The sequence below is a fragment of the Myotis lucifugus genome, unplaced genomic scaffold (assembly GCF_000147115.1).
Source record: "Myotis lucifugus unplaced genomic scaffold, Myoluc2.0 scaffold_316, whole genome shotgun sequence".
Taxonomy (NCBI): Eukaryota; Metazoa; Chordata; class Mammalia; order Chiroptera; family Vespertilionidae; genus Myotis; species Myotis lucifugus.
In genome coordinates, this window is record NW_005871364.1 from 610767 (window position 1) to 624128 (window position 13362).

At 42.7% G+C, this 13362-nt stretch overlaps 1 protein-coding gene across 6 annotated transcripts in view; it reads right to left on the reverse strand.

Moving 5' to 3' along the window:
* BTBD7 (BTB domain containing 7) overlaps nucleotides 1–13144 on the reverse strand; it is an 81360-nt gene extending 68216 nt beyond the window's left edge. For 2 of the 6 annotated variants that reach the window (XM_014465931.2, XM_014465932.2), the window contains exon 1: nucleotides 12880–12949. The gene's annotated coding sequence lies outside the window, so the exon portion shown is untranslated. The other 4 variants (XM_006100508.3, XM_014465930.2, XM_023764084.1 and 1 more) reach the window with 4 other exon arrangements.
* Nucleotides 13145–13362: the final 218 nt, after the last annotated feature.

Consider the following 13362-nt stretch of genomic DNA (forward strand, 5'->3'; position numbering starts at 1 on the left):
TCCCAAAAAGGGCCATCAATTTCTAGCGCAACCAAACGGTCCCACGTGTGGGACGGCCGAGGGCTACTCTCCTGACGCGGGCACATCCTAAGTAGCGGGTGTGCAGGAGGCAGTTGATCGGTGCTTCTCTCTCATCGATGTTTCTAGCTCTCTATCCCTCTCCCTTCCTCTCTGTAAAAAATCAAGAAAATATATTTTTAAAAAAATCATTAACAGAATACACAAATAAAATTCCCTAACTTTTTTCCATCCTTAGTTTTTCCCTTACCTTTCTTTTTAATGAAATAAACATCCTTATATGGGTATTGGGTGCTAGCTGAGATAGATAAATCTTCATTTCACTCTTTTTAAAAAATATATATTTTTTATTCATTTTTTACAGAGAGGAAGGGAGAGGGAGAGGGATACAGAGTTAGAAACATCGATGAGAGAGAAACATCGATTCAGCTGCCTCTTGCACGCCCCCTACTGGGAATGTGCCCGCAACCCAGGTACATGCCCTTGACAGGAATCGAACCTGGGACCCTTCAGTCCGCAGGCCGACGCTCTATCCGCTGAGCCAAACCGGTTAGGGCTTCATTTCACTCTTGCGTTATCGCCTTAAAAAGCATTTCCGGCTCCTACTTTGGGGCTTGCTATGCCTACTTTTCACAAAGTCTTCACATGGTTCACTCTCTCATTTTATTCACATATTTCTTTGCTCAAATGTCATACCCTCAGAGAGGCTTTTCCTAATCATCCTTTATTTTAAAAAACACCATCTTATTCTATTCCATCCCATTCACAATCCTCTATTCCCTTTCTTCAGCTAATTTTTATTTACAGCACTTTCAGCACTTAAAATTATATTCCTGTTTACTTGCTAATTGTCTCACACTACAATGTAAGTGCTATGAGAGCCAGAATTTCATTTATCCAACAACTAAATCCTCAGAACATAGAACAGTGACTGGCATACAGGAAGCATTGAGTTGAAAACTGCTGAATGAAATTAGTTTTTAAAAAATAAACATTTTAAGGAAAGCCTTGTTTGTAATCATTCTTTAAACTTTTCAGTCTAAAAAAAGGATCCGTATTCCTTGTATATACCCTATACCTCTTAGAAGAATGCGATTTAAAAATTGCACTAATACTTGGGGTGGGGGGAACATTTACTAAGGGGGAAAAAAGAAGAAAAAAAAAGAAAGAAAAGAGTCATGGATCACAGCCTCAAACATGATTCTGTTGAGATATTTTAAAATACATAAGCAATAGCCCTGGCTGGTGTGGCTCAGTTGGTTGGAGCACTGTCCCATAAACCGAAAGGTTGTGGATTCGATTCCTGATCAGGGCACATAGTCAGGTGTAGTTTCGATCTCCAATCAGGTGAGTACAGAAAGCAGCTGATCTATGTTTCTCTCTCACAATGATGTTTCACTCTCCTCTCCCTTCCCCTCTCTCTAAAATCAACAATAGAAATGCCCAGCTGGTGTAGCTCAGTGGTTAAGCATCGACCTATGAACCAGGAGGTCACAGTTCAATTCCCAGTCAGGGCACATGCCTGGGTTGCAGGCTTGATCCCCAGTGTGGGGCATGCAGGCGGCAGCCGATCAATTATTCTCTCTCATCCTTGATGTTTCTATCTCTCTCTCCCTTTCTCTCTGAAATCAATAAAAATATATTTAAAAAATAATAGAAATAAAAATACATAAACAATGAAGTAATTATTTTAAAAATGCACACTAATTCCTCAAAAAATTAAACACAGGATTATCACACAATCCAGCAATTCCACTTCTGGCTATATATCCCCCCAAAATAAAAACAAGGACTTGAACAGATATTTCTACACACATGTTTATAGCAGCATTATTCACAATAGCCAAAAAGTGGAAACAAACTAAGTGTCCATCAACAGATAAATGGATGAACAAAATGTTTACATAGTGGAATATTTTTAGGCCTTTAAAAGGAAGGAAATTCTGACACATGCTACAACATGGATAAGTCTTGAGGGCATTATGTTAAGTGAAAAAAGCAAGTCACAGAAAGACAAATATATGATTTTATGTATGTGAGGTACCTATAGTAGTCAGAATCAGAGAAAGAAAGTAAAATGACAGTTGCTGGGGGCTGGGGAGTTAGTATGTAATGGGCACAGAGCTTCAGTTGGGGAAAATAAAAAAGTTTTGGGGATAGATGGTTGTTATGATTGCACAATATGGACGTACGTAAAGCCTTAGAACTATATGCTTAAAACTGGTTAAAGTGGTAAATTTTATGTTGTATATTTTAAACCATAATTTAAAAATCCCACTAATATAGGTTTAAAAACAATGACATTTTCCCTTTTTTACATTCTTTTTAATGATTATAGGGCAAGTATCTTATAATAGGGATATATAGTTTACAAGTGCTTTTTCACACATTAAGTAAGTCATTTTATTCTCACATTAAGTCTTCAATGTAGACAGGACAGGCTTCATTTTCTTATTTCTGAATGAGGTAGTAAAGGTAGAATGTGAAGTGACTTATCCCAAGTAAAATATATATGGTAAAATGGCAAAACTAAATCCCAGGCATTTTGATCCCTAATTTAGTGTTTTCTTCCCTAAACAAGAAAGCATCTCAAAAGTATCCAGTCCTATACCAACCTTTCTGAAGAGAACAGCCATGCCTTCCTTCTGCTACTCTATGCCTCCCGCACTGCTGCTTTTGTTACTGGTCTTAAACTGCTAATGTTTCCACTCTATCACCCCCATCTAAAGTAAAGAAACAGATCTTAAATTAATCTCCAATGCTCTGCATTATTGGTGAACAATAAAAAGTTTCTGGATTGTGGATTATATTCAACCTCCTAGCATTCAAACAGCAAGGACAATTATGACTACGCTTCTCTATTTTCACTCCTTCCTATTACTTGTGTTTACCTCTTCTACAGGAGAAACTTTTGTAATTTCTGTAATAAAGAAAAAATATATACAAAAGTAGAGAGAACAGTAAAACAAACCTCCAACCATCACCAAATTTCAACAATTACCAATTTGTGGTAGTATTTTAACCCTATATCCCAATCCACTCTCTACCAATCCCTGTGGATTATTTTGAAGCCAAGTCCCAGATATATTTCCTTATTCGTCTCTAAAAGAAAGGATGTAAAAGAACAACTACAATACCAGTATCACATCTAAAATAATGAAGGATAATATCTTATTAAGAACTTTCCAGGCAGTGTTTCTTTTTTTTCTTTCTTAGTTTTTTTGAATCAGAACCCAAATAGGGTTCATACATTGTGAATGGATGACTATGTCTCTTAAATCTTCTTTTTTTCTTGTTAATCCTCACCCAAAGATATTTTCTCCATTGATTATTTTAGAGAGTGGAAGGGAGGGAGGGGGAGAGAGGAGGAGAGAGAGACAGAAACAGAGAGAGAGAAAGAGGCACATTGGTGTGGGAGAGACAGTGATTGGTTGCCTCCCACACACACCCAACTGGGGCCAGGGATTGAACCTGCAACTCAGGTAAGTGCCATTGACTGGAAATCGAACCTGTGATCCTGTGTGCAGAACGATGCCCTAACCACTGAGACACACCGGCAGGGCTCTTAAATCTTCTTTAACAGGTTCCTCCCTACGCCCCTCCTTTTCCTCTGGTAATTTTTTTTTTTTAAAGAAACCAGGTTGTCTGGTAGTTTCTCATAGTCTGGATTTTGCCAAATACATCACCATGATGTAGTTTAATATGTTCCTCTGACCCTGTATTTTCTGTAATTGATAATTAGACCTAGTGACTTTATTAGATTCAGGATCATTGTTGTATTTTTAAGTTTATTTTGCCAAGACTGTTTCACAGGTGGTAGTGTGTTCTTCCAATAGGTACAAAATGTCTACTTCTCAATCTGTGATATTAACAATTTACAATGATCACCAACTACAGTCATTATTAATTCATTAGGGTTGCAACATGGAAATATTCTGTTATTCCTTCTTTAAGCATTCATTGGAATACTTCTCTGTGAGAAAACTCAACTATTCAATTATTTGATGTAAAATTTGCACAGAAAAGGCAGAATAAATTTTTTACTTTATTTAGCAATTTTTAAAACAATTAACTCTCCATCATCCTCTAAATATAATCAGCAAGCTTTTTTAAAAAAATATTTTTTTAATTCATTTCAGAGAGGAAGGGAAAGAGAGAGAGAGATAAAGCATCAATGATGAGAGAGAATCACTGATCAGCTGCCTCCTGCAGAAACCTGGGGGTCAACCATCTGTTTCATAGGTCAATGCTCAACCACTGAGCCACACTGGCCAGGCAATTAGTGAGCTTTTTAAAAACAATTATATACATTCGTGGATTTAACCATATTTGATGGGTTTCAATTCTTTGACCTGGGAATTTTAACTCTTCTTTGTCATACTTTATTGTTGAAGGATGTGCCAGAACTCTGACTTAGTAATTAAGATTTAAATGAGATTTCTCTATCATAAGCTATTACTAACATTTGCTACAAACTCATCTTGTTCTGCCACAAAGCTTTTTTGCTTACCAGAAAATTCTCATGTCTAGTCTCAAGCAAGCAAAAAGTATTTTGGGAAAGTCTGAAGACAAGAATAACTAGGTCTTATGAAGCAAGTTATGGATTTTTTCTCTAAAAAACAATTCACAAGTAAATCCCAGGTAAAACAGGCTTAATATGATTTCAAAATATAGAGGGAAAAGACATATATTGTACTTGAAGTTACTACTGGCATTCAAGTCTCCTTCTAAAGAAAGAAAGAAGGGACCTAGCCGGTTTGGCTCAGTGGATTGAGGGTCGGTCAAGGGCACATGCCTAGGTTGTGGGCTCGATCCCCAGTAGGGGGCATGCAGGAGGCAGCCAGTTAATGATTCTCTCTAATCATTGATGTTTCCATCTCTCTCTCCCTCTCCCTTCCTTTCTGAAATCAATAAAAATATACTGAAAAGAAGGGAGGAAGGAAGGAAGGGAGGAAGGAAGGAAAGGAGGAAGAAGGAATTTCAGTAACAATACATTTCATGTATTGCTCCTTCCAGGATTTCTCTTTAGTAGGTAAGGTTTTTTTTTTCATAACATTTAAGGGACTGTCAAACTTTTTATCTAAGTGAACACTTTCAGGAAATAATTAAGGGCAAGCTAAAACCATTTTGCATGTCTGATCTAAATGCTTTTTCCATTTCATTTTAGTTTAAAGATAATACCATATCTTATGGTTATTTTAAAAATTATTTACAAAGCACTTTTTAATGTTATTATTTCATCCTAACAACTCACGTAATGAGTATCTATAATGTACCAGACACTGTGCTACATACTGTAGGCTTTGGCTCAAAGTACACAGAGTGTGTGTGTATATACATAAATATATATATGTATACACACACTAGAGGCCCAGTGCAGTGCACTGGTAGGAGTCCCTAGTGGCTGCCGGCTGCGTACTCCCTCCCTTCCCCTGGCCACCTGCCACCGCTGGGGCTTCCCTCCCTTCCCCTGGTTGCCTGCCACCCCTGCCCCCAGCCAGGGCCTCCCTCCCTTCCCCCGGCCAGCCACGCCCCCTAGTCGAACTCCCAGACAAACTCCTGGTTGAGGGGACAATTTGCATACTACGCTTTTATTATATAGGATATGTACACACACACACACACACACACACACACACACACACAATATTGATTTCAGAGAGGAAGGGGGAGGGAGAGATAGAAACATCAATGATGAGAGAGAATCATTGATCGGCTGCCTCCTACACGCTCCACACTGGGGATTGAGCCCACAACCAAGGAATGTGCCCTGATCAGGAATCGAACCAGGACTTCTTGGTTCATAGGTTGACACTCAACCACTGAGCCACGCTGGCCAGCAAATTATACAGAGTTTTGTGGAGAAGTCAGACATACAAGCAAGTGATTACAGTACAGTGCAGTAAGGGCTGGAAGAGAGGTCCAAAGTACTAAGAGAGTGAGAGTATAACTACTGGTAAAGGTAATGTTTGAATTGGGTCTAGAAAAAGAGAGAGGTATGTATCAATCAGGTTTTTTTATGGCAAATAACTCCAAAGAATTGGCTTAAACAATAAAAAATTTATCTGGCCTGAGGAGAAATTCTGGGGTAGGGAACACCCCAGGCCCAATATAATATATGTCTACAATAATGTTATCTGGACCCAAGTACATGCTACCTCACTGCTCTGACACCCTCAGGGCATGCTTCACCAGTGGCAATTTGGGTCACATGTTCTCTTGTTCATATACAAAAAGGGAAAAATCCTCTCCCCCAAAAATAGAATGTCTCTTTCCCTTCAATCTGACTAGTACAAATAACAGTTTATAGGAAAATGCCTTGAGTTGACTGGCTTGGAGTAATCAAAATCTAGCCCTGGAGTGGGTGATGAATCATCATCTCAGTCTCCTGGATGACAAAGAATAAGAACTCTAAGCATTGGGATAAACACATGAAAAACAGAAAATAAGCAGCAGCTTGGTATGGCTAGAGTGATGGGAAATCTAAGGTTGAAAACAGTCTCAAACTCTTGTGAATCTGGTCTTTATCCCATACCAGTGGTTCTCAACCTTCTGGCCCTTTAAATATAGTTCCTCATGTTGTGACCCAACCATAAAATTATTTTCGTTGCTACTTCATAACTGTAATGTTGCTGCTATTATAAATCGTAATGTAAATATCTGATATGCAGGATGGTCTTAGGCGACCCCTGTGAAAGGGTCGTTCGACCGTCAAAGGGGTCGCGACCCACAGGTTGAGAACCGCTGCCATAGACAATAGAAAGTTAACACAGATTTAGGTAGGGAAGTAACATGCTCCAATAGGATTTTTTAGAAACTTAAGATTGGTAGCATATAGAGAATAGCCAGAGAAAAAGAGGTAGAGAAGGAGAATAACTGGCAGAGACTTGGTTGGTAGGCTATTCAATAAATAGTCCAGACTAGTAAGAATTGGTAACAGGGAGGTAAAGGATTGAATAAATACTTACAAGGTGGCAAAGCAGCTATGTAAGATACTGCTTATACATAACATATATAACACATACATATATATTTTTTTGTTTTAAAGATGAGGAAAATTAAACCTCAGGCAGGTTAAGGGGCTTGCTTAAAATCACATAAATAGTCAGAATCTGAATGGCGGTTTGAATTCCAGTCCAGTGTTCTATCACAACTATATCTAAACACTCCAACAATGCTCAAAAAAGGGGACTTTTAAACATTTATTTTAGAGAGAGAGGGTCGGAGAGAGAAACATCAATCAGCCAGCTCTGGCCAGGAATTGAACAGGCTACCTTTCAGTGCAGGGACGACACTAAACCAAGTGAGCCACATTGGCCAAGGCCTGAATTCTATGACTTAAAGGATATGGTGTATATTGGATTGTGATGATTCCTGTTTATTCCAACCTTAACATAATATTCCCTACATAGGTTTAATGTCCATTATAAAACTTAGTACATTATATGTTTTTGTGTTTTTTAAAAATATATATTTTTATTGATTTCAGCTAGGAAGGGGGAGAGAGAGAGAAACATCAATGATGAGAGAGAATCATTGATTGGCTGCCTCCTGCACGCCTCCTACTGGGGATTGGGCCCACAACCCGAGCATATGCCCTTGACTGGAATCGAACCTGGGACTCCTAAGTCCGCAGGCTGACGCTCTATCCACTGAGCCAAACCAGTTAGGGCCATTATATGTTTTTGAAATCTCTTTATTATTAAAGACTAGTGGCCCAGTGCATGAAATTCGTGCACATTAAAAGGGAATTAGAGGAAATATTTTAATATTGCTACTTGCTCTTTCTCTATAATAGAAGCGTCAGAGATTTAAAGAAAATTAGTAAAATATATATGAAAATCTCCCTCCTGTCAGAGTCTGGTGCGCGCAGCGTGACCCAGAGTCAAGTCCCCGCCCACCCATGTGCACCTCGAAATCAAGTGAGAACCAGACCCGGCTGGCTCCACCCTCGTCAATCCCTGCTGGGGGGGGGGGGGCCCGCACAGCCTCAGATCCCCTATCAAGCCCTGCCGGGCAGGGGGGCGCAGCCTCAGGTCCCCCATCAAGCCCTGCCAGGTGGGGGGTGTGGCCTCAGGTCCCCCATCAAGCCCCGCCAGGTGGGGGCCACAGCCTCAGGTCCCCCATCAAGCCCAGCTGGGTGGGGGGCACTGCCTCAGGTCCCCTGGCCCCGCACGAGGGTGCAACGACCATTTGCATATTAGCTCTTTATTACATAGGATAGTGAGGCTCTAACCAGTGTGGCTCAGTGGATAAAGTGTCAGCCTGCAGACTGAAGGGTCCCAGGTTCGATTCCGGTCGAGGGCATGTACCTTGGTTGCAGGCACATCCCCAGCAGGGGGTGTGCAGGAGGCAGCTGATCGATGTTTCTCTCTCATCAATGTTTCTAACTCTCTATTCCTCTCCCTTCCTCTGTAAAAAATCAATAAAATATATTTTTAAAAAGATAGTAAGGATGTGAAAGACTCAATTTGTAATGCCAAATTTATAGATTGTCAATATTTTAATAATTAAAAAAAATTAAAAACCACTACAGCCTTGGCCACTGTGGTTCAATTGGTTGAAGAGTCTTCCCATGCATTGGAAGGTTGCTGGTTTGATTTCCAGTCAGGTCACCTGTTTGGATTTCAGGTTCCATTCCTGGTTGGGGCACATGTGAGAAGCAGCCGATCAATGATTCCCTGTCATCATTGATGTTTCTACCTCTCTCCCCCTCTCCCTTCCACTCTGAAATCAATAAAAACATATATATTTTTTATATGGGCAAATAATTTAAATTGATATCTCTTCAAAGAAGATATGCAAATCAAAATCACAATGAGATGTCATTCACACCCATTAGTATGACTATCAAAATAAAAAAGCAAGTTGTTGAGGAAGTGGAGAAATTATACAGTGATAGTGGGAAGGTAAAATTTTCTGGGTATACATCAAAAAGAAATGAAAGTACACACTCAGATATTTATACACCCATGCTCATAGCAACATTATTCACAACAGCCAAAAAATGGGAGCAAACCAACTATCCATTGACAGATAAATGCATGAATAAAATGTAGTATACTATATACATACAATGGAATATTATTCAGCCTTAACGATTTGTACGCCATAAGCGTCTATAGACGATGCAGCAGACCTTTTTTAGTTAAATTCAAAATTGTGGCAGTTAACTGGTTAAAAATGAAGGAAATTCTGACAAAAGCTATTAAGATAGATGAACTTTGAAGATATTATGCTAAGTGAAATAAGCCAGTCACATAAGGATAAATATTGTAAGATTCCACTTATATGAGGTTTCCAGAGTAGTCAAATTCAGAGACAGAAAGTAGAATGGTCGTTGCCAGAGGCTGCAGATAAAGGGAAATGGAGAGTTGGTGTTTCATAGGCAGAAAATTTCACTTGGGGAAGATGAAGAGAGTTTTGGAGATGGATAGTGGTGATGGTTGCACAATCTTTTTTAAAAAAAAGAATAGTTTATTGATTTCTTAAAAATATATATTTTTATTGACTTCAGAGTGGAAGGGAGAGGGAAAGAGAGAGAAATATCAACGATGAAAGAGAATCATTGATCCGCTGCCTCCTGCACACCCCACTAGGGATTGAACCACAACCCGGGCATGTGCCCTGAAGAGGAATCGAGCCGTGACCTCCTGGTTCATAGGTCAACACTCAACCACTGAGCCACACTGGCAGCGCAAGAATAATTTACTGACTTTTAGAGAGAGAGGAAGGGATAGGGAGAGAAAGAGAGAAACATCAATGATGTGAGAGAATCATTGATCGGCTGCCTTCTGCATGCCCCTTACAAGGATTGAACCTGCAACCTGGGCATGTGCCCTTGACTGGAAATGGAACCGGCAACCTCCTGGTTCATGGGATGACACCCAAACAACTGAGCCACATTGGCCAGGGCAGTTGCACAACAATCTTAATGCCATAGAACTAGAGACTTTAAAGAAATTAAAATGGAATTTCATGTTATATATTTTCACCACAATAAAAACAAAAACAACACCAGCTATGTATCCTTCCTATTGACTATCCTAGTCTAAGATCTTATCTCTTCATATGCAGGTAACTGCAATAGTGACTGTTGTCCCTGGTTCAGTCCAGTCACTTCTCATTCTAGCTCAGCCGTGGGCAAACTACGGTCCGCGGGCCGGATCCGGCCCATTTGAAATGAATAAAACTAAAAAAAAAAAAAAAAGACCGTACCCTTTTATGTAATGATGTTTACTTTGAATTTATATTAGTTCACACAAACACTCCATCCATGCTTTTTGTTCCGGCCCTCCGGTCCAGTTTAAGAACCCATTGTGGCCCTCGAGTCAAAAAGTTTGCCCACCCCTGTTCTAGCTCAATCTGTAGATAACTGATAGATAGGTCCAGCTTACTGGTGTAACACATTAATGTCTGACCTCCAAACTTTCAAAAGCTTCCCATATCTTGCAAAAGAGGATAAAAATCTAAAAATCTAAATCTCTTCAATCCAATACTCAAACTCTTCCAAAATCTTCCAACTATCTCGTTTTCCTTTTAGTCCCTCAAAGAAATTTAGTCAGCTCAGCCTAGCTTCCCTCCATTCCCCTCCCCCAAAGCTAATCTCCACATTATACTCTCGCTTTTATCTCAAGAAGTAACTGCTCCAATCTCTCTGTAAATCTAAACCCTCATAAGCTAGTTCAAGTCCCAAGTGTTCCAGGAAGTTCTTTAGACTCCTGACACCTCATCATCTCCCCCTGACCTGAACACCTACAGCATTCTTTGTATTGGTAGAACTTACTAGATTGTCTTCTAGACTCACAGAGGTACATCTTATCTTTCCTGAGGGTAAAGTCTATATATTACACTTTTTTCTTTCTTCCTGTAGTATATAACACAAAGCACAAAGTAGATAACAGGTTTAATTGAACACAAGGTATAATTTTGGATGTGTGCATTTCCTTAACTAGGCTATGAAATCAGAATCATTAGACATTACTTTATTTCTGAAGGTTAACCTCTGGCACAACAAAGAAATTTCTGTGACTTAACAAAACACATGGAAACTGGGTGATATAAATGGGGTCAATGGGGTAAAAAGGGGACATATGTAATGCTTTCAACAATAACGATTTTTTAAAAAATTTTTAAAAAGAAACTACTAGGTGGTATAACGCAGCAAACATAAAACAGGTGTTTTAAATCCTAAAATTAGAGTCTGATACAAAAAACCTGTTTAAATGCTGATGCTGGGGCACAGAACAATACAGTAGTTAGGTTGTGGGACAGAATATTCACCTTTGGGTTTTACTGAATGCATGCAAGAATGAGCCATGAATGCTGTAAGTGGGCACAATGCAGCCACAGGCTATGAAAACTCTAAATGAAATGTCAGTTCATTTTTATTAAATTCAGGTTAGAAAAAGAAATCATCAATTACTTATGGTAACGCATAGTAGCTGTCAGAATCACAGCAAAGTTCTTTCGTTTCTGTTTTCAACTTTACTGCACGAAGACCTAGGGATGGGTACTGGTGGCGACAGATGCAATCAATGAACAAGAAGCTCAGGAGGGTAGTGAAAAGAGTTGTCTAAAGGGAGCCTAGATCCTAGTTTAGGTCCAACCCTGAGCAGCTGTAGCGCCCACACTAAGCCACTCACTCACTCACCTCCCTGTGCCTGCCCCTAGTGTCCCGGCTCCAAAACAAGTCCCACCAGATCTCTCAAGGTTTTTCTGACTCCGAAATCCCACGACAAGTTTAACCACAGCTGCCATTAAAGGTGTGATTCTTACAATTTCAAGTCTTTCTTCCACATCTCCGGAAGAAAGGAATTTATGTCAGCAACCTAAAAGAAATAGATACTACTCAAAGACAAAAAAAAAAAAAATCTGTTAGTTGAAAAAACTAAGTAATTGTGTGTGTGTGTGGGGGGGGGGAGCCTATGTCCTCATTACAGCAAGGTGTTTTAGCAGAGGGAACAGTGCTCTGGTAAAGATAAGCAAGACGCTTCTGTAAACTGGGCCTAAAGCAGAGGACTTGTTATCTGTGCTGGTATGTGAAGACCTGCTATTGTAGCTCAAAGCAGAAGCAACACTCAAAGCTTCTAAAAAAAATTCTTAAAAAGGAAAATAAAAAAGAAAAGCTTCTCAAAAAAAAGAAAACAAAGACAAATAAAACAACGGCGACAAAGTTCTCACCCTCGGTGTAAGGACAATAAGCCGCCGTGCGAAGGAGAACACACGGGAAAGGCTCGCTTTCGGGTCCTCCGGGCGCAGACGCCCCGATCAACAATGTCTCCCTTCCAACCTGTCAAAGCGCAGTTCCGGCTGCAGCCCCACAACAGAAACTTACCGCACAGCCCAACTTCTCCCCCCGGGAGCGGCCTGCTCCCTCTCCACTGCCGGCCGGCGCTCTCCCGTCCGCTCGGGGCGGCCGCAGCCCCGCAGCCCGGCAAACACGCGCCCGAGGCTGGGGAGCGGTTTCCCGGAGTCCTGGGAGCGGCGGGTCCCGCCCCTCCGCGCCCCGAGCCCCGAGGCCGGAGCCCGACGGGCCGCCGCGGCCCCCGAGTGCCGCGCTCCCCGCTCCGAGCGCCACACCTCGCGCCTCTGCCCCCGGGACGGCGGCGCCCGGCCGAGCCCGCCCCTCAGGGTGCACCGGGACCGGACCGGGACCGGCCAGTCGTCCGCCGCCGCCGCCGCCGCCTCACCCCCGGACAGACGACTGCCCCTACCCCGGCGGCAGTCCAGCGCCTCCTGCGGTGGCCCGGCCCCAAGCACGGCCCCCTCACCTCCAGGCTCAGCCCCTTCCTCGCCGGGACGCCTAGCCGCGCAGGACAGCCTCGGCTCCCAGCCTCCGAGACACCGAGGGACACTCACCCTGGAGGCTCCTCCCGCCGCTGCTGTGGCTGCCGCCGCTGGGACCGCGGCCGTCGCCCCCGCCGCCGCCGCCACCAGCACCGCCGTCCGCACCGGCGCCAGCACCCCCAGCCATCCTCCTCCTCCTGCCGCCGCCGCCGCTGCCGCCTCTCCGCTCCTGTCAGGGGCTCAGGCTCCGGGACTGCTCCAGGGCTCCCTTGCCGCCATTTTGACTCCTAGAGAGAGCAGGAGGGGCTCGGCCCGGCGCGGCCCTGGGGCGCCTGCGCGGCGCTGCGGAGCCGGCCCGCGCCCCCGCCGTCGACGCGCCTGGGGTCACGTGGGCCGGCGGCGGCGGCGCGCGCACCAGGCCGGGCGGGGCAGGCGCGGGCGGGGCAGGCGCGATCCCCGGAGCCCGGCCGCCAGGGGAGCCGGGGTGCGTGCGCATTAACCCCGCTCCACGCCGGGGGTTGGACACTGGGCCCTCTGACTTTGAAGTTGGTTGTC